Genomic DNA, 21,628 nt, shown 5'->3' with positions numbered 1-21,628 from the left:
GAGACCCAGCTCAGCTCAGGCTCTACCTCCATCAGATGCCTCTCCTGACTGCCCAGGGCCTGTCCTCAGTGTCTGCGCGCACAGGCGAGGGACAGTAAATAAGCGGCTAGGACGGAGTGAGCCAGGCAAGAACGGAGGCTTTTCAAAGTGAAAAGGCCACAGGTGGGCTCCCCAGCGAGGCAGGCGGTTTTTAAAAAAAGATAAGTAAAAATAAACAAAAACAACAAAAGAACGATCTGCTGAACATTGGCCGTTCTTAGCTGCAACCTGATCTTGTCCAAGAACGCTCGTCAGCTGGGTCGTTACTGCTGAGCTGGCCGCCACATCCCTCATCCACCATCTCGGAAAATGGCGGTGTCCCCGCCGGAGGGGGGCACTGCCTCATATCCAGGGTCTTGGATTAGAATCTCAGAGCTCGCACCTGGGGGCGGGTTCCCAAAGGCCCTGCTGGGTGACTTCACCTTACCCTGAGGGATGTGCACCAAGGAGCACGTGGGGTCAGGGAGAGAAGACTGGGAATCGGAAGGAGAGCCTGGAAGAGGGCCGGCTCCTGCAGAGGGACCTTCTCGGGAGTGGCCGTGCTCGGAGCAGCGTCTCAGGAAGACAGGCCACAAGCCAGACGGGCCCTGAGCACAGAGCCAGGAGACACAGGGTTGATCTCAGCTCCACTGCTGATTAGCTGTGTGGCATCAAGAAAGCCACCTAACCTCTCTGGGCCTTAGTTTCTTCATAATTTTAAAAGAGGATGAAAATGTCTATTTTTATCTATTGCAGGGGGCAGTGATGAGATGAGGAAAGTGTGAGAATGCTTTGTGAGCTCTGAAGTGCTGTAGAAATGGCAGGGGTCTGTTTGTTTGTGGGGGTCTTGGGAGCTGGCGTCCGAGGGGTCTGAGCCCTGGGGGTTCCCTGTTTGCTTCCTCACTCCAGGGCCCAGCCAGAGAGTTGGAGCCCCCTGGAGAAATACAGGAGCCAGCTTGATAATGGGGCGTCGGTGGTGGGGTTGGGGGGCAAAGCGCGGGCCCCTGTGATGGGGACCTGTCCCTGTGCATCTCAGCATGGCCGTCTGGGCCTCGAGGCAGGCGGCTAGAGAGGGCTGCGTGGACCTGGGCTGGAAGCCCGGCCCTGTCTCACCCCACCCCCACCCCCACCCCAGGGGCCTAGTTCCCTTGCCTGTAAAGTAGGAATAAGACCACTGTGAATCAATGTGCAGAAGGCATTCAGCTCAGCACCTGACCCAGGGCTGGTACTCCACCGAGGTTCATGCCTTTCCTTCCCCTCGTGCACGTAAATACCAAACTGCAGGGCCTACCGGGGAGATCCAGGTGACTTTGCTGCCTCCCTCCACACGATTCCTGGTTGTCAGTAAATCTCAACTAGGTCTGTGCAGGGCTGACAAGGGAGGGACATACTGGGAACTCCTGCGCTCAGCACCAGTTGCAAGAAACCAGGAGCTGTGGTATGATGAGAACAGAAGGAAATACTGATGGGGAGCCTGCTTTGCCAGGAAAAAGGTCCCTCCACCAGCCAGCCTCCCACCCCCCTCTTCTGATGCCCTTACCCCCAATGCCTTTGACAGCGGTACTCTGTGAAAAAAAAACACCCCAGAAGTATGTAATCGATTTCCTCTCTTGCCAGTTCTTAACCTGGGCTCTTCAGCGGGAGGCGAGGGTGCCTGATTAGAATATCTCTGAAGAGGGTAGTGAGTTATAGTAGTGGACACCCTTCTGGCTGTCTCTCCGGCTCGTAAATCTGTCCCCCTCTGAAAGTGCAGATGGTCCATAATCGTCCATCATGCTGGAGTTCAGCAACGGAGGACAGCTCCCGGGCGGGTTTTTCCTGGGAGGCTCCTTTTTCTGCAGGCTGAACGGAACTGCGGCAGGGCCTGGCCGCTGCCCTTGATGGAGTGTGAGCAGCCCAGCCATCAGGAAGGATTTAGGAGGAAGCCAACAATGAATATCCAAGAGGTCAGAGCCCAGAGCAGGGAGGCAAGGACGTCGGGTGGCGTGGAGGGGGTCTGCAGCTGCACTTACATCTTTGTTGTTTTTATTTTATTATTTTATTGTATTTATTTTTGAGCGACCCCAAGTGCCAACCTCCTGGGAAGGGGTGGGTCTTGCATGACCTTTCCAAGGAACTCCCTTTCTGTCCCCGTCCCCAGGACGAGTGGAGGACTGAGATCAGGGGGCCCTTTGGTTAGGGGAAGTGCAAATGGCTGGGTAGCTGATGTTTCAGGGTAAGTAGATTCCCCGCAGTCTTACTGGCCTCACTGGATGAGACCCTTCGAGGTTAAAGCTGATCTTTTGGTGAGATGGCCCGAGTCGTGTCCCAGATTCCTATTCACAGGTCCCAGGAAAGCCCAACCCTACAGGCCGCCCACAGGCACCTGTGGGATCCCCAGAGATGGGCCCTGCACGCTGTCTGCCCGGGGAGGCGTGGGTGAGAGTGGCGTGCCTGTGGCCATTTCTGGGTCACCTCTGTTTCTTCCACACACGGCAGGAAGGGGCTGCGTGCCTCTGTTCAGGGTGAGGGACTGGCTCGGGCCTCAGTTTCCCTGCTTCGACGCTGGCTGCACAGTGCCCTGGCGCCTGGCGTGCTGAATGCTCCAACTTGCAAAACATATTCCACCTCTGCGTTTGCCACAGACTTCACTCCTCTGATACACAAGGAGCCCGGCCTTCCTTCTCCACACAGGCCTAAATACAAGCCCAGACAGAGGACAGTCCCTGGGCCCATGACCTGCTTTGGCCCACGGGCAGCATTTCATGGCTGCCCGCCTAGAGGCAGAGAAACAAGGATGCTGAACAGGCGCCTGCCTCCTACAGGTGCAGGCCTCGCCCTGCCAGGTGGTGCCTTGTAGCTGCCCCGCAGCGGGAGGCTGCCTGCTGCCACACTCCCACTCCCAGGGCCTCCCTCCCTCCACCCAAGAACTGGCGCCTCTGAACTCCAGGTGGGGGAAGGCTTTCAGAGCCCCAGAGCCAGGAATCACAGGCCAGACACCTGCAGCCTCACGTGCAGAAACGCTTGCCGGTGTCTGCTGCCCCCTGCCCCACTGAAGGGGCTGCCCCCAAGGAGGAGGGTGGAAAGCCTCCTGCCCATCCCCTAAGAAGGGAGAGTTGCCGGGGGAGGCCTGGTGCCGGCTGTGCCTCTTCATTAACCCGTGGAAATGGAGTTCACCCCAGAGGCTTCTGTGAGCCCTGGGATCCTCCTGAAGCAAAGCGTGCATGCCCTAGAAGCTAGGGCGGCTCCCTGCCACTCATTTACCAGATGTCAGCCAGCTCTGGGGCCCCACTGGCCCGTGGCAGGCTGCCCTGGGAGCGGGCAAAGCAGTTGTCCGCTGCTCCCTCCTGGGAGTGATAGCCAGGCCAGCCCCCAAAGCCAGCTGCTTCCCAGTCCCGGGCAGGAGGGCCCAGAGTGGGTGGCAGGAAGGCCCCCATAGCCCATCAGTCCCTGGGGCTGATCCACGTCCTGGTGCATGGTGGGCCGGAGCATGAAGAGGGGGCAATCCATGGACGGGAGCAGCATCTGCCGTGTGAAGGGCTCACAAGTAGGACGGGGCTTCCTCTGCCCCATCCTGCACAGGCTACAGGCCAGCTCACAGATGCACTTGAGTGCTCCAACCCCTCCTAGAAATGGGCACCTGAAGATTTGCAAATAGCCTGGAAATGCAAGAGCCCAGTTCTCATCTGCCTCGCCAGCTTCACAGCAAACGTCTGTCCAAGCAATTGGTCTCCCTTCGCTGCTTGCATCTGTGCATTAACGAAGCCTTGCTTTGGGTTCACGTTGGCAAAACACGCCATTCTCGCCAGCTGCCAGCCAGCAGTCATCTCTGTGGGGCAGAGGAGTGCTGAGCAGGGTCACTGCCTCCTCTGCAACTTGGAGGACAGCAAGCAGTGACCTCCCCAGCAGGGAGGCTCAGGGAGGTGCCGGTGGGCAGGTGGGTGTGGCCACTGGGGGCCCGGTGCCTGTCGGTGGCCTCGCCAGCCCAACTGCCATCACAGGCCCTGCTCTTGGCTGCCCAGTGTGCGGCCCTCACCATCACCGGCTTGCTTGATTAGGAACGTGGGACTTAAAAACACACTTCGCGGTTGACACCAGCAATCAGCCCTCACGGCGCCATCCTGGGGAAATAGCCCTGGGTCTACAGCAAGCGTGGGCGAGCGTCCACCCAATGTGTGCCCGGCTCCTTGAACCCCGCTCTCTGCACCCACGGAGGCTTCGAGATGCCCTGCTCTAGTATTCTGTCACTGAGATCTTGGCATCACAGGAAACAACAGCGGGCCTTCTCCGTCACATCCCTGTGCTGCATGTCTTTCAAACATATTATTTCCAGTCCCAGTGGCACTGAGGTGTAGGGAGCCCGAGAGCTTTGCCTGGGCACCACATGTGGGGAAAGCCGCCCAGGGAAACTGAATTCACGCCTTGCAGTTCCCGGCACTCCCCTCCCTCCCTCAGCTTCTCACTGTCCAGCTGACACCTGTGACAAGTGGGTGTGGGGCCAGCCAGCCACACCCTGTGACAGCCAATCCCATAAGGTCCTCTGGGTGCTTTGCGATGGCTGTGGATACAGATGCTGCTAGAGCTGGGAAGGGGGGTCCAGGTAAATGATTTGGGAAGCGACAGTGCTGTCCCTTAGCTCACAAATCATTGCATACCCTCTTGGAGGACCCGAAGACAGCTCTGGACAGTCCCCCTCCCGGAGCGTGTGTGCACGCAGGTGCAGAGAGGCTTTCCCGTCCTGGGGCCTGCTTAGGAACGCCTGTCCCGTGGCTGGGTGCTGGGAGCATCTCCTTTCTGCTCCACCCTGGGGCATCATGCCTGCTTCCCTTGCCTTGGGACATGAGTGTCATCATTCCCAGGAAAAGAAGTTTCTTGTGGAAGCCAAGTCCTTAGCTTTTCCACCCACTGCCCCCAGTTGCAGATGCTCCATGCAGGGAAGGGAGAGGAAGCAAGCTAACTTTTATTAAGGGCCTGCTGGGTGCCAAGCTCTGTGCTGGGAACTCTGCCTGGGCACACCGCCTGTGCCATCTCACTTAATGGCTTGGCACGTTCTCCTCAGCTCTTCAGCATGAAAGTTTTGGTGAGGCCATAACCTCCCCTGCGTGGTTGCGCCGTTGCTGCTCTGCAGACCCGCTCTCCCTCCGCCCTCCCTTGTTCTGGCCGGTGCGCCCTTCCTTCTCCCGCTCGGAACCCACCCAGGCCAGCCCTCCCCCTTACATCTCTATCCACACCACCTCTTCTTTCTTCACCTCAACGCTTTTCTGTGCCACTCTTTGCATCTTTTAAATAAGCAGAGACATGCGTGTCAAGGTGAGGACAAGTCAAAGGAGGCGAGGCTCTAACTCCTTCATTAGCATACAGACTCCTGTGGCCAGGCTCCCCACGTGGTGCCATCGGCATCAGCCAGTCTCCACCTCATGGGTTCTTGGCGCTCGGTGGGCCCTCAGTAACTGCCTCTCTCTGCCTTGATTCAATGTCTCCTCCGTGAGGACAGCCTGGGCCTCAGTGGAGCCCACACACAGCATGTGGTTCTGACCAGGCTTTCTCACCTGCTGCTCGTGGGAAAATTAGACATCGGTATGTCTACATTGCGCCTTGAAGAGCCTCGTGTCGGGGCAGCTACATGAGTATGTCCAGAGGAGGCAAGGGTCTGGGGTTTGGCCCAGGGCCCTGGCCCTCCCTAAAACCTGCTGCAGCTAGAGAATGTCCCGGCTTCTTGTTCATTTTCTTTCCTTGACACCAAGGAGTTGGTACTTCACACAGTGGGGACACAAGGTGTGGCCCCCAAGGTCACTGGCCCTTTATAGATGGGAATATGCCTTAAGGTGACCACAGCGTCCGCCTGTGTCCTGGGCTCCAGCACCTCCTCCAATTGCAATAAGGTTTTAAGCCCACCTGTGTTTTCAGCCCATTTGAATCTGAGAAAGAGGCCATCAATCAACTCAGTGAGCGGTATTTCATGGCATGGGGATATTGGCTGCTGGCCTGTGGGGCTTTCCCCTCCTGGGACCCTCCTACACCTGCAAATGGCCTCCACCAGCTATGCCACCAGGTGCATTTAGGGTCCAAAGCTGCTCTAGCGGCAGCTCTTGGCAGAACAGGCCGAGAAGGTGGCTTCTCAGGGGCTCGAGGAATCTGTTTTCCGCTTACCTGTTCGTGATGGCTGGAGTCAGACTGCGTTGCAGAGAAGTGGGGCAGCTCCTTAGAGCCCTTTCTGCTGTAAACAGTGACAATTCTGCTTTGAAGTTTTAGGGGGAAAGGCACATAACACACAGAGCAGGCAGGCAGAGTTCACAGCTGCGAGGCCCAGTATCTTTATGTTGAAGGCTCTCTTGGCGCTCAGTGGAGAGTGGCAAGCAGCACCTCTCCAAGCCCAACCACAGCGGGTCACGGGGAGTGAACTCGTGGTGCATCGTGAACAGCTTGGGATAGAGCAGACGCACTGCTCTTTCTGGCAGCGAGGTTGGTTAAGTATGGGAAAGGTTTGCCAAGGCTGGCAGGGCGTGCATGAGGAGCTCCTTGCTAGGAAGCACTTAAAAGTAGCACCGGTTCTCATGATCAAGGACAAAGAGGGTCCAGCCCGAAGGCAGGAGAACAGACCACAGGAGCAGAGTCAAATCTGCTCTTCAAGCAGGGAGATCTGGGCCCTCCTGCACAGCTGAGGCTCGCAGGGCCCTGCTTCTGGGCCGGCTGATGGGCTGGGCTGCCGGAAGTGCACTCCTCATCCTGGGAGGTCCTGTAGCTCAGGGTCAGAGACAGCACCAAGGGGTCCCTGTGCAGGAGTGAGTCCCAGCCACCTCCTTTCAGGGGCTCCGTTGGCAGAGGTCAGAAAGCAAGCCTGCTGCAGTCTTTCGGGAAGCTGCCCACATCTCAGGGGCCACTGGTCACCCAAATGGTCTCGTGTCACGGGAGGACCCCAGCCAGCCCAGGCCGCCCTCAGCGGGAATCCTCCCATGCAAACTCCCCTTCAGCTTGTACCCAGAAAGTGGGCAGAGGGCACCTGGTGATCCCCACCAGGACCAGCCAGGGGCTTTGCAGGGGCAGTCAGCTCGTTGCGTCTCTGCAGCCAGGAAGAGAGGCTCCCGCTGGTCTCCCTCTCCCACCCGCTCACTCACACCTGTTACCTTCCTCTCCTCTCCCCTCCTCTCCTCTCTCCTTCTGCTGAGGACCACCAAGCCCCTGGGATCCCTTTTTTTTGGTGACACAGTGTGACTTCTCTTCCTTCCTGGCTACAATATGTCAAAACTTTGTGGAGGAAAAGAAATGCAGGGAAAACCATCTGGGAAGTAGGTCACCTGAGAAACAACAACCTGTGTATAATTAAATCAGCTCCTCACAGTGGGCTGCCTCTGGAAGAGCCCAAATCCGGTGGCAGCCTCCTCCCCTAACCCCATGCCTTCCCTCCTTACATGGGAAATTTCAAAATGCAGCTCTTGGCACAGATTTTTCCAATAAAACCCATCAGGCAAATAATGAAAACATCACAATGTCAGCGCTCAGACCGCTTTGTGGCCACATTACTGTGAGGAAGCTGAAAGGTGTGCAGGTGATGGTCTGGAATAAAAGCAGGGGGTGGCATTTGCTGTAGTTTTTATTTAGCTGACTGCCCCGGCCCATTTGTCCTCTGCAGCTTTGTTTTGTGGATTCTCACGTTGGCTGGGGGTGTCCTCTGGGTTGGAGTTTTGGATGGTCCAGGCTGGCTCCTCCCTCTTCCACATGCCGTCCTCAGTCCCAGGCCAGGTGTCTTCTTGGCCACCTGGTAAGCAAGTAACACCTGGACCATCCAGATCTCCAGGCCGAGGATGCTTTTATCTCACTCACAGTAGGAATTAGCCACAGCCTTGCAGGGCCCTAGCTGACGGCTCTCTGGTAGGAGCGTCTGTCTACTCATAAACGTTGCCAACAGCAGGCACACAGCTCATGAAATGAAGACTAAGGTTGTATGGAGGCTTTTCCAATCCACGAGGCTATTGTTTTTAGAAGAGAAGGAAAAACAAAGACATTTCTAGAATGACTAAGTGGTAAGCTTACTTATCATTCCTAGAAAAATCATCGTGAAGCCAACTGATAAAGACATGGAAGTTAGTGATGTACTGAGGTCAAGGGCAAGATTGTCACCCAGATCTAATCTCTTTTCCTGCCAAGACGATGGCCCAGGTAAATAATGAGATGTGGTAGCCTGTGACTCACCTTGGCCTCCCAGAGATTGCTATTCTTGGCTTTTTTTTTTTTGTAGGTAATTGTTTTTTATTGAAGGGTAGTTGACACACAGTATTGCATTAGTTTCAGGTGAACAACACAGTGATTCAACGTTTATATACATGATAATTCTAGCTACCAGCTATCACCATACAAAGTTGTTACAATTGACAATATTTTGACTATATTCCTTATGCTATACATTACATCCCAGTTACTTATTTATTTTACAATTGGAAGTCTGTACTTTCTGTTTTGTTTTGTTTTGTTTTGTTTTGTTTGAGAGGGCATCTCTCACATTTATTGATCAAATGGTTGTTAACAACAATAAAATTCTGTACAGGGGAGTCAATGCTCAATGCACAATCTTTAATCCACCCCAAGCCTAATTCTCGTCAGTCTCCAATCTTCTGAAGCATAACGAACAAGTTCTTACATGGAGAACGAATTCTTACATAGTGAATAAGTTACATGGTGAACAGTGCAAGGGCAGTCATCACAGAAACTTTCGGTTTTGATCACGCATTATGAACTATAAACAATCAGTTCAAATATGAATATTCGTTTGATTTTTATACTTGATTATATGTGGATACCACATTTCTCTCTTTATTATTATTTTTAATAAAATGCTGAAGTGGTAGGTAGATGCAAGATGAAGGTAGAAAACATAGTTTAGTGTTGTAAGAGAGCAATTGTAGATGATCAGGTGTGTGCCTGTAGACTATGTGCTAATCCGAGCTAGACAAGGGCAATAAAACATCCACGGATGCAGAAGATTTCTCTCAAAACAGGGGGGGTGAGGTTCTAAGCCTCACCTCTGTTGATCCCCAATGTCTCACCTGCTGGCCCCCCTGCGACTGTGCCTGTCTTAGGTTGTTCCTCCCTTGAGGAATCTTGCCCGTCTCTGGCTAACCCGTCATCTTTTCTTGGCTTTTTTCTAAGATTGTGATTCTAACTACATAGCATGTGTCTAAACCACCTACTGGGCATCTGGGAAGCGATTAGTGCTCAAGGGAAGTAGAAGGCTCAGGACCACCTTGCCAATTTGCAGACAATCTGAGGTCTAACTTTTCAACTCAAGCAGGTACAAGTGTTATCCCCTCTGAGGTGTCCAGGGGAGAAACATTCTCTTCTCTAGATGGCCTGGGACACCCACCAGAATTGCCGTCCACACTTGCTCAGGACCTGGCTGCCAGCAGAGCACCCTGGGGTGCACCCCAACCACCGACTCCCCTAATTGAAGCCAGATGTGCTCAACCCCACCCCAGCGGGGCCCCATGGGACTATAGGAGCATCTTTATCTGAGGTTAGCATGGGCCTGAGCCAAGACCTCAAACACTGTCTATTGACTTTGCTGCAGAATCAATATCAACTTCCTTATGGCCATTTTGTTTGGAAATAAATATCTAAAATGTGATGCATTGGGTCTCATTTGGCGGGAGGGGTGCAGGCTCTGGAATGTGAATGACCTGGGTCTGCAATTTCAGCCTGACCGAGTGCTGACCATGCAGCCTTGGGTGAGTGACAATCCGGAGCCTCAGTCTCTTAGTGTGAGCAGTGGAGGTGGGGAGACAGCAGTGGGGTGTTGGGTGGGGGGCTCCAAGACAGAGCAGAGGGGAAGTGCCCAGACCCCTGTTGGTCCCTGGGAAGCTCCTTCCTTTCCTTTGAAGGATGTGTCTGTGTGTGTGTGCATGTGGATACTTAGGTGGGTGTGTGTGAGTGTGTGTTTAGTCTGGGCAAATAGCTGGAAGCTCGGGCTGCCAAGTGAAAATGCAGGGTGCCTGGTTAAACTCTAATTTCAGATAAACAATGAATAATTGTTATTAAAGTACCACCCAAATACTACATGATACATACTTATGCTGAATCACGTAAAATGTTATTTCTTCCTTATCTGAAATTTCAAATTTAACCGGGCATCCAGTGATTTTATCTGCTATAGCTGTCAAGACCAGCTAGACCAAGGTTTGTTATTTCGGTTGTGTAGTTGGATTGACGGAAGCCAGGGTGCAGAGATGGTGGCCATGGTGGCCTTGGGGGTCAGGGCTGCTCTGTCCAGCTCTCCCAGCCTACACTTCCTGAGTTTGTCTTTTGGCCTCGTGACTTCTCCCCTTCGCAGTTTGGAGGTCCTTGATTGGTTGGGCAGAACCGAGACCCGCGAACCGCAGACAGCCCTGGCTGGGAGCAAAGGTGGCCGCCAAGGCCTGGCCCATTAGGGCCGCGCACCACGCAGGGCTGAGCCTGCTCACCAGACTGCATCTACTCACCGAGCTGGGTGCTGGGCAGTGTTCTATCAAATCTCATCCTTTGTTTCATGACTGACATTTGATCTTCCTGAAACAGGATCCAACCGGGCTCAGAGCAGCTGCCCAACAGCTGTGCGCTTCCCACACGGCTGCATCCTCAGCAAAGCCCGGTCCACCTTCTCAGCCCCAGGACTCCCCAGTTCTGTCCCAGCACCCACCCCTCCCCGTCACTAAGCCACCCCTCCCCTTGTCTGCTCAGACCCCGACCCTCAGCCCTCTTCAATTTTTACTTGGCAAATTACAGTGCAATTCTCCCAACCTGCTCAGTGGGTGCTGGCCACCCTGGCAGATTTGGGGCCAGCAGCAGGGGGCACCTACACTTGCAAAGGGGAACTAATAGGAAATAAAATAGCTTTCCTCTCCTGAAGACCCCTCCCAGCTCTGCCAGCGGACCCATCCCTTGCAGAGTGAATTGTTTTCAATCCAATCTCATTTTTATTGAAGTTTCCTCCAGGGTTAGCTCAGGAGACTTCTCCCCCAGCCTCTTCCGAGTGGCCTTATTTACCAGAATCCCCTTGGTGTGGCATTTAAGCGCCTCCATTAACATTTCGTGCATCTTGCTCATTGTGAGCATGGGCCTTCGGAGACCTCCGGGGTGGCGGGCACGGCGGCAACCCACAGAAACACCAGGCTTATTTTAATTGGTTTGAAACTATCGCTGTCGACCGCACAGGGGTCCCTTTCCTTGAGTAATGACCTGGAATTTGATCATGCAGCCTTTATTAGCTTGTAGCGCTGGAAGTGTAACCGTGTGAGATCAAAGCAAGAGCCAGGCACACATCTGCCCACCATGGCATGCTTGAGCTGGGCATGCATCTGCCCGCCATGGCATGCTGGAGAAGGTGCTCCGGGCAGCACGGACCCAGCATGAAAGTGAAGTCCTGGGGACAGCAGACTGCAGCTCGCAGGGGAAATTGCATTGAGCGAGTTTCTGGCCCAGAGGGCCAGCTGTCCAGAAGCAGCCTCTCCCGACAGAACCGCTGGCCCCACAGGCCCCCGGGGAGGCTCACTCTTCTGTCCGCCTCCATGGGTCCTGTCTATGCAGAATGGTTGGCCAGGGGGCGGGGGGTGCTGTTGACACGTGTGCGTGTACGTGTACGTTGCATGAGGCCATTTGCTTGCCAGGCAGAGGGGAAGCCGTGTCAATGTCCAGAACTCCCTGCGTCCTCTTCCTCGTGGGTCCCAGGGCCCTGGGCCTTTCTACCCACAAATTCTCGGGAACTCCAATGGTCTGGAGTCTAGAATGTTGGAGGACACGATTCTGTCCCCAGCCTGGCCCCTAGTTGGGATGAGGCAGCTTCCACCCCCTGTCTGTTCAGGTGGTGGTTTCTAAAGAAAACGTCAGCGAGCAGCCAAAGAAACAATTCCAGACTAGTTTATCGTCCTTCCCAAGGAGGAAGAGTAGGGAGATCCCGTTCCTTCCAGAATCCCACACCTGCGCATGTCAGTCATCTGTTCAGCCTACTGAGCCACCGAGTGTAAAAAATCATGTAAGCTGAGTGGCCACTCACATGTCACCAGCGTCTCTTGCTCCTTTGAGGGGCTCATGGTCTAACCATGCTCATCTCAAAACACATTTTGGAGAATTTTGATAAACTAAGGTAAAATATAATAAACATCTATGCCCCTCCACCCGCAGTTAACAGTGGTCAACATTTAGTGATAATTCAGTGTCTTTTTAAAAATTTGAAGCATGACAGATGGAGGTCAAGGTCCTCTGACCCCAAGGTCAAGGCCTGAGCGCGCCAGGCTCACTGCCCCCAGCACAGACACACACGGAGGCAGGTCTGAGCGCTCCTTTGGGGTCCGTTATATTTGTTGCTTGAGAAAACGTGCACACATGTGACCATGAGCAGGTTCTTCCCCCAAGGGCTGTGTGCCTCCGTTTCCCTCCAGGACCATGGGAGGGTTAACGGGTTACAGCACAGAAGAAGGTGACGAGTCTTCAGTGTCCTAAGCTGACTGTCCTTCCCCCCTGCTTGATCTCTTCTCCCCAGTGGAGGCAGGGGCGTGGGCACAGCACACCCCCAGCTTCATGAGCACTCAGCCTAAGGCAGACCGGGGGACAATCAGCTTATTAAGCCAATAGAACCCTAAGTTCATGCACCCCAGAAACCCCTGCGGCCTTCATGTGCTCAGAGGAGCCCGAGAGCTTCCCATGTGAGCCTGAAGCGCTGTGTGGACCCCGGGGTGTGTCCCCAGCCCGAGAGCCACCCCGCCGTCCGGACCCCCATCCCCCACCCCCTGCCTCCAGGCGGGTCTGTCCTTCCACCTCCTGCCCCCCTGTCCTGTCCTGGTCACAGGGTCTCGGGAGGCCTTCCTTCGCCTCTTTGCCCAGCCCAGACTCGGGGTGCAGCCTTCTCTCACTTGTTCTCTGCATCACTGAGAATTTCCAACCCCTCTTTTTAAAAATCTGCTCTTTTCCTCGTCTGCCCCCCGTGTTCATTTCCTACCCTTCTTCTTTGTCTCTTGGGACTTTTGCTGGTGTGTCTAATTCCCAGGGGCTGCTTGGCCTCAGGGACGAAGCCCCACCTCCCTGCACACATGCAACCCCGTGAATGATTCCCAAAATGGTCGGTTACAGCACAGTCGTGCCGCTAACTGTGGCATCTGGTTTTGCAGCTACTGATACGTCCTCAGAATTGAGAAGCCATAGTCAGAAAGGGGGAGGGCACACAGGGGAGGGACACCCGCCCTGTGTATGCAGGGACCACGGCTCCGGGCCCGGGGTGTCGCTGCCCAGAGGCTCAGTAGCATGGGTTCTCCTGGCTCAAGACTGCGCAGTCCTGCCCCAGGCAGACAGCCGGCGCCCCCCCCAGCCTCCTTCCCCTCCCACCTCGGGGCCATTGCCGGGGCAGGTTCCTCGGTGGGAGCACCAGCTGGAGGGGCCCTGAGGGAGGGGAGATGGTGATGGTGCTGATAGGTACCGGGCAGGTCCGTGGGTAGATAGACAGTTAGATGATAAAGAAAGGAGATTTGTTTTAAGGAACTGCGCTGGTGCAGCTGGTTTTGGTGAGCCTGGCAGGATGAGCAAGGTTAAACATTTAAACATCTAGAGAAACTGCGAGGTCCGTGCCAACAGCGGGTCCTGGTCAGGCCCTGGTCAGCCCCCCAACAGCCCTGGAATCTTGCCCAGTGCTGGGGAGCAGGGGTGGGGCCTGTGTGGGAACAGGTGGCATGTGGGACCCGTGGCCCACACGCACCTCCCTTGGATCCCAGGGTCCCTTCTGATGCTGGGGGTCTCCAGGCAGGGGAGCCGGGGAGCCGGGGTTCTGTCACCCATGAGGTAGAAAGCGGGAATGCTTTGTTAGAACTTCTCCAAGCCTAATGTTTTCTCTTTTGCAGCCTTCAAAGATTCCGTTCCCATGACACTCTGTCCTGTGATATTTTTAATCAAGAGCCCTGGAGAGCGTGTGTCTGATGCACTCCAGATATTCAGAGATTGAAAATGGTTTTGTTCTCGTGTTTTCTTTTTTAAATGCAGCGTTAAGTCAGAACCGCTGGAGGAAGATTCTGGCAGCATTTCCCTGAGCTGGTCTGCAGGCCCCTCCAGCTGGGAACCTGCCCGCCTGCAGTCAGGTGCGTACCCCGCATGGCGCATGTCGTGCTCCACCCTGAGCTGACGCTCGGAGGCCAGGGTTGGGGCAGCCTGCGGCCACGGAGGCAGTGTGTGGTCTGGAGGGCTGTCAGTTGGGGGAGCCGCGGTCAGTAGAGGAGGGTCTGCGCCTGTGTCCACCGCTTGATTTCTGGGCCCCTCTGTGTTTCTCACCTTACCCAGCCCTGTCACTAAAATGCAAATCAGTGAGTGTATAATAGATAATTAATAGACCAATCAGTCAGCAAGGGAGGTAACTAGATAAATAATTTTAATCATCCTTGAGTTGCCCGTAAATTCCCTCACTGCCTTTTTATTAAACTCTCTGTTTACAGGAGTCATTTATATTGCATGTCATTTTGCAAATCCCTCCCCCGCCTCCTTGGAGTCTCCCACCAGGGCTGACCTAGGACGGGAGCGCCGTGTGGTCCTTTCCCAGCAGGCCCGGCTCTGGCACAGGTGGAGAAAAGCTCTGCCCAGAGCGCGGGATTGGGGGCCATGGGGCAGACCGTGCTTGGCTCCTCGAGGCTTGCCCTCTGCTCCCCGACTTGGCCACGGCCTATATTTACGTGGGCTCAGCAACCTTTATCATGCTTGGCACCTGTGCTATAGGTATGAGCTCATTCTCCTCCCCAGGGATGGCCCCGGCCTATTAATAGCCTCGGCTGAGGTTTCCTCATTGCTCCAAATGCCAAGAGAGAAGTGGGTTAATAAATATAAAAGAAACTCCCTCAAGAGGGCCTGGGGCCAAACTCTCTCCCAGGAGCTCCAAGAGCAGTGGCTGCGGGGGCCCAGATGGGCTCAGGGCTCCTGCACCCCAGCCTCCCCTCCACCCAGAGCACCAGTGCCCCGGCTGGTGGGTCTGAGGACCAGTGGCGGTGAAGTGCTCCGAGCTGTCCAGGGAGCGGGGATGGAGGAGGTGCTGGTGGGGTGGCCGCTGTCCAGGTGTGGTGGAAGGAGGGGCCCGGGTGTGGCCTTCGTGCATCTAAGCTGCAGGAGGGAAATGGGAAGGTGTCCTCGGTTCTCCTGCCCCCCTGCTCCCTGCGAGCTTTTCTCCGTGAGTTTTGTGGGAGGGCCCCTGCGCCTGCTTGTCAGCATGGAGGAGAAGGGTAAGTGGCCCTTGGCACAGCCACTAGCAAGATCCCTCTGTCCTCAGCTTCTCCCGAAGTCCTGGGTTCTGCGTCCTGAGGCCCTTCAAGGAGGGCGGTGTCTGGGGCTGCAGAGCTGGCGGCTCAGGGAAGCCCTTCGAGGACAGGCGTGGCAGGGAATTTCAAGGGTGTCAGCTGTGCAGCAGCAGCAGGCAGTCTGTGCAGTGAGCCGTTGGCCCCAGGGCTGGCGGTGACTGACTAGCGCCCAAGGGCCTTCATGCTGGGGATGGGCCTTTCCTGTCTTGTGCATTCTCGCGTGGTGCTGTGTGGGGATGCTCCTAGAATTTGTCTTCTCCTAGGCGGGGGTCAGGCACAGGGACGTCACTGAAACCCAGCTCCTGAGAGGCACGTGGCCCAGGGTCAGAGAGCTCCCCACAGAGCTTCGGGCCTGTCGGCTGGGTTCCTTCTGGGCTTGCCAGGCTGTGGGCGCCGCTGCTTCCATGCGATGAGGCAAGGAGGTCGCCCCCACTGGGCTCCAGCCAGGCAGCCTTTGTGGGATGCGTCTGGGTGGCCTCCCACAGCGGCCAGCTGGATGCTGGAGTCCACAGCAGGCCACCCAGGTGGCCACTGGGCACACTCGGAGGGCGGCTGACTCCCAGGACAGAGGGACTCTGGGACGAACAAGTGCGAAAGTCTTGTTAAGCTCCCCTCGATGGAACTGAAGTCTGAAAAATGGCCCATGGAGGGAGTTTGTGTAGCTCAGGGCTGCGCCCTCCTGCCGTCTGCCCTGGCCCCCACTGGTGAGTGGGAGGGAGGCCGGCCAGGAGGGAGGCCGGCCAGGCGGGAGGCGGGAAGGGCTCACAGACGGCTCTTCTAAACGCCTCCCTCTGCTCAGCGTGCAGCCATGCTGGCTGGTGGCCACTGAGCCCTCTCCAATAACATTGTGTGCAGAACAGACAGACAAGGCGACAGGCCTGTGCCTTTGCTTAGGAGTTGGAGGCTCTGGGAGAGCACGTCTTCCTGTAAACAGAGAGTGAGCCCCGTCGTGATGGCTCTGCATCCTGGCTTTCTGTGGACATTTTTAGGGTTTCTTACCTGTTTCTGCTCTGATGAGATTTGGGGCAGGTGTGAAGGAAAAAATGAGTGAGAGGCCCAAACTGGCGGCCCCTTCGCCTTGTGCTAGATGTCACAGCAAAGCTCAGCGGACCAGCTCACCTCTGTCCTTGCACCCTGGGACCCCAGTGCCACCCACTGCCATACAAAGGGCAGCAGCCCCTGGCCCTCCCTGACCACCCTTTCACAGCTCCTCCAACCCAGCAAGGAGGGGAGGGGAGGGGGTGGCGTCACCTCTCCTGAAAGGTCACAACGTGATGCTGATAGAGCCTGTCACCCCGTGGGCTGTTTATACTCAGTGTTGCTGTTAAGCCTCACCCAGCCATGGGAACTGTCACCCCCTCCATCGCAGATGAGGATCCCCAGGGACTAGTCAGAGAGAGGCTGGAAGGGGAACCACCTCTGGGTCTGCTGACCCTCACTCGCTGTGGCCACACAGAAGTGGTTTGTCCGTGAGTCACAAGGAGTGACTTGTCTATGGAGTCAGCCCCAGACTGGCCTCCTCGGGCAGGGGCTCATGGGGCAGGAGTGGGGCCCCCAGGGCTCGGGGAGCTCTGTGAGGGTGTTGTCACTGGGGCCTGCCTGTGTCATTGGTTTACAGTCAACACTAGAGGCCTTCCATGAGTTCAGCTGCGGCATTGGTGTGTGTGTGTGTGCATGTGTGTGCATGAGATGGGGGGGTTCCACATTGGTGAGGATTTTCCCTTCCTCACCCTGGAATATGGGGAGCGTGAGAGAGGCCACTGTGGTTCATTCAGCTGCTGTCAGAGCAGAAAGCGATACTATGTTACATACATAGAATGTCCGAGAAGGTCTGAGCAGGGAGGGACCAGGGCCTGTCTGGGCCACCTCCTCCTTTGTTGACTGAGGAGAGTGGCCCCAAAAGGCCCACAGCCTGCCCCGAGCCTCACAGCCGAGAGCCAGGGCAGCTCTCCTGAATCCCAGCTGGGATCTTTGAGTGACAGCCTCGTTGTTTCAATCATCATTGGACAGACAGTGGTAACAGTGGTATTTCAAGGGCCAGAGTTCCTCTCCTCCTGGTCTATCTGCCAGAGCCGGACAAGGGGAGGCTGGATTGACTTCACAGGGACCCGGGTGCTCCTAGAGGTGTGTGGGTGAAGTCAGAGGCCGAGCGCCCCTGCTTTGCCTGCCTGTCTTCAGGAACTGAGCCCCTGGGGCATCCTGCATCAGCAGCCCCTGAGAGGAGGGTCACGCAGGCTGGCCCCTGGCTCCCTGTGCCCATCCGAGGTCATCCGAGGATGAGGGTGTGACCCATTGAGGCAAATGTTTGTGAGGCAGGAGCCAGGTGCCAGAGGCAAGGCATCCGGCAGCCCCGCAGCCACGAGCACATGGGAGCACAGTCCTGCCCCAGAAACATGACCGATTCCAGCCTCCAGGGCTGCAGCCAGCCGGCTGCCAGCGCCTCCAGAGGGCCACAGGGCTGGAGCCAAGAATGGTGGCCTTTTGTTTGTTTTCTTCGTTTTTTCTTCCAATACTCTTTCCTCTTCCTCCCCTTGGACAGGGGGGTGTAAAGGCCTTCTGTAGGATCAAGTTTTTCTACTTAAATTAAAAGAAACTCTTTGCACCTTTTCATTATTACCTAAGCAATTGATGTTCATTGTAGAAAACACAGACAAGAAAAATGACGGGAGAAAACTCACCACAAGCCGACTGCCAAGATTCAGCACTGCTCATGCCTCGGCATTTGCGTCTCCTGGGTGGTGGTCCACGCGGCGGGGGTGCTCACCACTCTGCAGACTTGGGGTCTTGCCCTCTATTGTTTTGTTGCTGTTTCAGGAGCGTATTTTTAAGGTTGATATTTACCTTGATTCTAATGACTGAATAGTATTTCACTGCATAGAAGGACCATTATTAACCAATCCCCTCACTTAAGTTTCCAAGGACTGAAACAGCCTTTAGCCACTGACCCTATTTCCAAAACTCAAAGCCACACTCTAAGAGACCAGCAGATTAATTTCCTAAACAGGAATTAGGAGATGATTGTTCTTCACATTGTAAAGGAGTCTGCAAACACGCCCTCCAAAGAGCTTCTCTGAGAAACGGCTCCTCCAGGGCATTAAAGCAACTGCAGTGTCCAGCTGCACGGATGGCTGGCTTCTCTCCCTGTCTCTCCCTTTGTGAAGACCTATTCCAGGTCGAGTGCCTGTGGGTGTGTACACACACAAACCCATACACACATACACACGTGTGCACACATACATATTGCATGCATGCACACACACACATGCCCACATGCATATACTCATAGTATTTGGAAGCTTTCCCCCATTATCAGCTGAAAGGTGATGTTAATTTAATTCATTATTAATCACATTTATCTATCAGGTGGTCTGTTCCCAGAAACCATTACTGGGGAATAAACTATCATTTCTCTCTAAAAGGTAAAGGGAAATAGATGTTGGTGAGGTGAGGCAGGTCGGTGTTCCCAGCCCATGTGACTTATTATTTAATGAGGCCTCAAAACACCCAAGAACACGTGCTAAGGGGACTTTAAATGAAGCCATGTTGGAAAACCCCGAGCCCCCACCTGCAGCTTCCACAGGCTGAGTGCTAGGGGGTACACGGGGTTGCCCTGCCCACAAAGGGGCATTATAAGCTCCCCTCAGAGCATCTCTGCCTGCCAAGTCCAGCTGTAGGCCCCCCAGGCCCACCATGTCCTCTGGAGCCCGGGAGAAAAGAGCGCGGTGCCCACAGGCGAAGCACCTGTATGTGTTTATACAACCACATGCCAAATAAGCAATCAGAACACAGTCCTAGTAGATCTGCATTCAGTTTCAGGACACACACACACAATATATGTATATATTATAAAAATAATTTACTGAGTTGAAATTCACATAACATAAAATTAGCCATTTTAAAGTGAACCGTTTAGTGGCATTGAGGACATTCACAGTTTTTTGTGCGGCCACCACCCCATTCTAGTTCCAGAACATTCCATTCCCCAAAATAAAGCCTCACTCACGTGTTTTTTGATTAAATTCAGTTATTTTGTTTCAAATATGCCCCATCTACCAGGGCCCTCTCTCCACTGTCCCCTGGAAACAGGAACCTGAGCGGCCAGGGTGAGTCCGACCACACAGCCCGTCTGGGGTTTAGCATCACTCACCCACTTATGCTTTCAGCACCAATTTTTGGGATGCCTGCCAGGTACTACGAGCATCCTGTTTGAACCCTGGCTCTGTCTCTTACTAGCAAGTGACCTTAAGCAGTTTACCTAATCTTTAGGCCTCAGTTTCTTACCTGTAAAACAGGGTGGTAGCATCTGTCTTTAAAGGCTGTTGGCAGGATGGGGAAAATATTAATTGATGTGAAGCAGTCGGGGCCGTGCCTGGCATACCAGGAGGGTTCAGTGACTGCACACGTGTTTTTATTTTTCATTATGGTAGAATACACAGGACAGCATTTACCATCTTAGCCATTTTAAGTGTGCAGTGCAGTGACACTGGGCCCGTTCACCTTGCTGGGCAGCCACCCCACCATCCGTCTCCAGAGCTTTTTCATTTCCCCAGACTCTGTTCCCAGGGAACTATAGCTCCCCCTCCTCCCAGCACCCCCATCCCACCGTGTGAGTGTCCCTCTGGGGGCCTCACCTACGTGGAGTCCTACAGTGCTTGCTTATTTCACTGAGCATCACGCCCTCAAGGTTCCTCCACACCACACTGTCGTGGTGTCAGGATTTCCTTCCCAAGGAGGAATGATATTCCGCCCACACTGAGCTTACCCGCTCGTCCGGGACGGACACCTGGGCGGCCCCACCTCCTGGCTGCTGTGAGCAGTGCCGCCCTGTGTGGCTGTGTGTTCCTGCGCGTCCATCTTGACAGGACGGAAACTGAGCTGATTTGGAAACTCTTCCCAGGGAGGGACTCCTCTTCCCAGAGGCACACGCACCTGGGAAATCCGTCTGCAGGAGACAGGCCTCTAGGGGCAGGGCTGAAGGCTTGCCGAGGGGACCCTCTGCCCGCACCACTCGGGCTGCATCTCTGCAGCTCCCATCTTGAAAATAAGCGTGCCCAGTGGGAGGCAGTTTTCCTCCCGACTTCGGGTGAGGCTTGTAGGGCCAGGTGCTCACCAAGATAGGTTCCATGTACAAATGGCCACGTGGGGCACCAGAGTCCAGCATGGTTAAAACAGTCAGGACCCTGGGAACGGGATGGGCAGTCCCTCAGGGCTCCTCCCTGCCAGAGGGGCATCTTCTAACCGTAACCCACTCAGTCACTGGGGCACGCGTGTGCTCAGACTACCAAGGGGCAGCACTGGGAAGGGGCGATCTGGTGGCCCTGGAAGTAAGGAAGAACAGCGCCCGCTCCTGCAGAACAAAAGCAAGAACTAGGGGCCTCACTTTCTCCTGATGGGAATGAGCCTCCTGCACAGGACTTTGTCTGTGAACGCAATGTGGCCACGTAAGCTGGAACTTCCCAGGAAGGAAACACCGAAATGCTGTCCATTTGCTCCTGAGGCCCACTCATGGCTTCTGGAAACAAAAACTACTATTAGTTCCCCCTTGGACGGCCAGGGTCTCTGGTGGAGTCACAGGGGCTGCTGGTATCTCCCTCAGAGCCTAGAAATGCTGGCCTGGGGACAAGGGCCCTTTGGTCTCCAGGTTAATCACAACAGGCAAAGCAGTGATAGGATGGGGTATTCGTGCCACACCCTCCTTCACCCAGTCTCGCAAACGCACAGGCTCGCTGCCAGGTCTCACTCCATAGCGGACTCTCTGCCATCTGTGTCTTCATCTCATTTGGATGCCCTTGTCTCCAAGACTTTCCCCCAAGGGGTAAACGTGTTTACTTCACTTCTAGTAAGGAACGGAAGATATTCACGTTAGACATCAGAGCTGCAGCTTAGCAGGGCCTGGACCCCGTTCTGGAGTAATGTTGCCCACCTTTCTTTTCCATCCTCCATCTCCCCCAACTGCTGGTGCTCCCACGGCCATCTGTCTGCAACGGCTGCCAGAACAAAGCACCACAGGCCGAGATGTAAGCCGCAGACATTGTTCCCTGGTTCTGGGGCCACAAGGCTGAGATCAGGGCTCAGAGGGGCTGGTGCCTCCGCGGCCTCACTCCTTGGTGTGCGGATGGCCACCCTCTCCCTGTGTCCTCACAGGGTTGCCCCTCTGTCCGTGTCCGTGTCCCAATCTCTTCTGATGTAGACACCAGTCCTTCTGATCAGGGCCCATCCTGATGGCCTCTTTTTAACCTGATTACCTCTTTAAAGACCCTCTCTCCAAATACATCTTGAGATGTAGTGGGGGGGCCAGACCTCCCACCTATGAATCTGGGGGGCACAATTCAGCCCTCAACAGG

General features: G+C 55.0%; 1 protein-coding gene across 10 annotated transcripts in view; it reads left to right on the top strand.

The window, feature by feature from the left end:
* The window catches only part of RBFOX3 (RNA binding fox-1 homolog 3), a 425,191-nt gene that overhangs the window by 243,802 nt on the left and 159,761 nt on the right, over window positions 1–21,628 (top strand). For 7 of the 10 annotated variants that reach the window (XM_073236032.1, XM_073236028.1, XM_073236030.1 and 4 more), the window contains one exon: window positions 13,990–14,084. The exons of the other annotated variants lie outside the window; for them this stretch is intronic. The gene's annotated coding sequence lies outside the window, so the exon portion shown is untranslated. The remainder of the gene's footprint in view (window positions 1–13,989; window positions 14,085–21,628) is intronic. 10 annotated transcript variants of the gene reach the window in all.

The sequence above is a fragment of the Manis javanica genome, chromosome 4, assembly GCF_040802235.1.
Source record: "Manis javanica isolate MJ-LG chromosome 4, MJ_LKY, whole genome shotgun sequence".
Lineage (NCBI taxonomy): Eukaryota > Metazoa > Chordata > Mammalia > Pholidota > Manidae > Manis > Manis javanica.
This window is presented reverse-complemented; position numbering and strand designations above follow the sequence as displayed.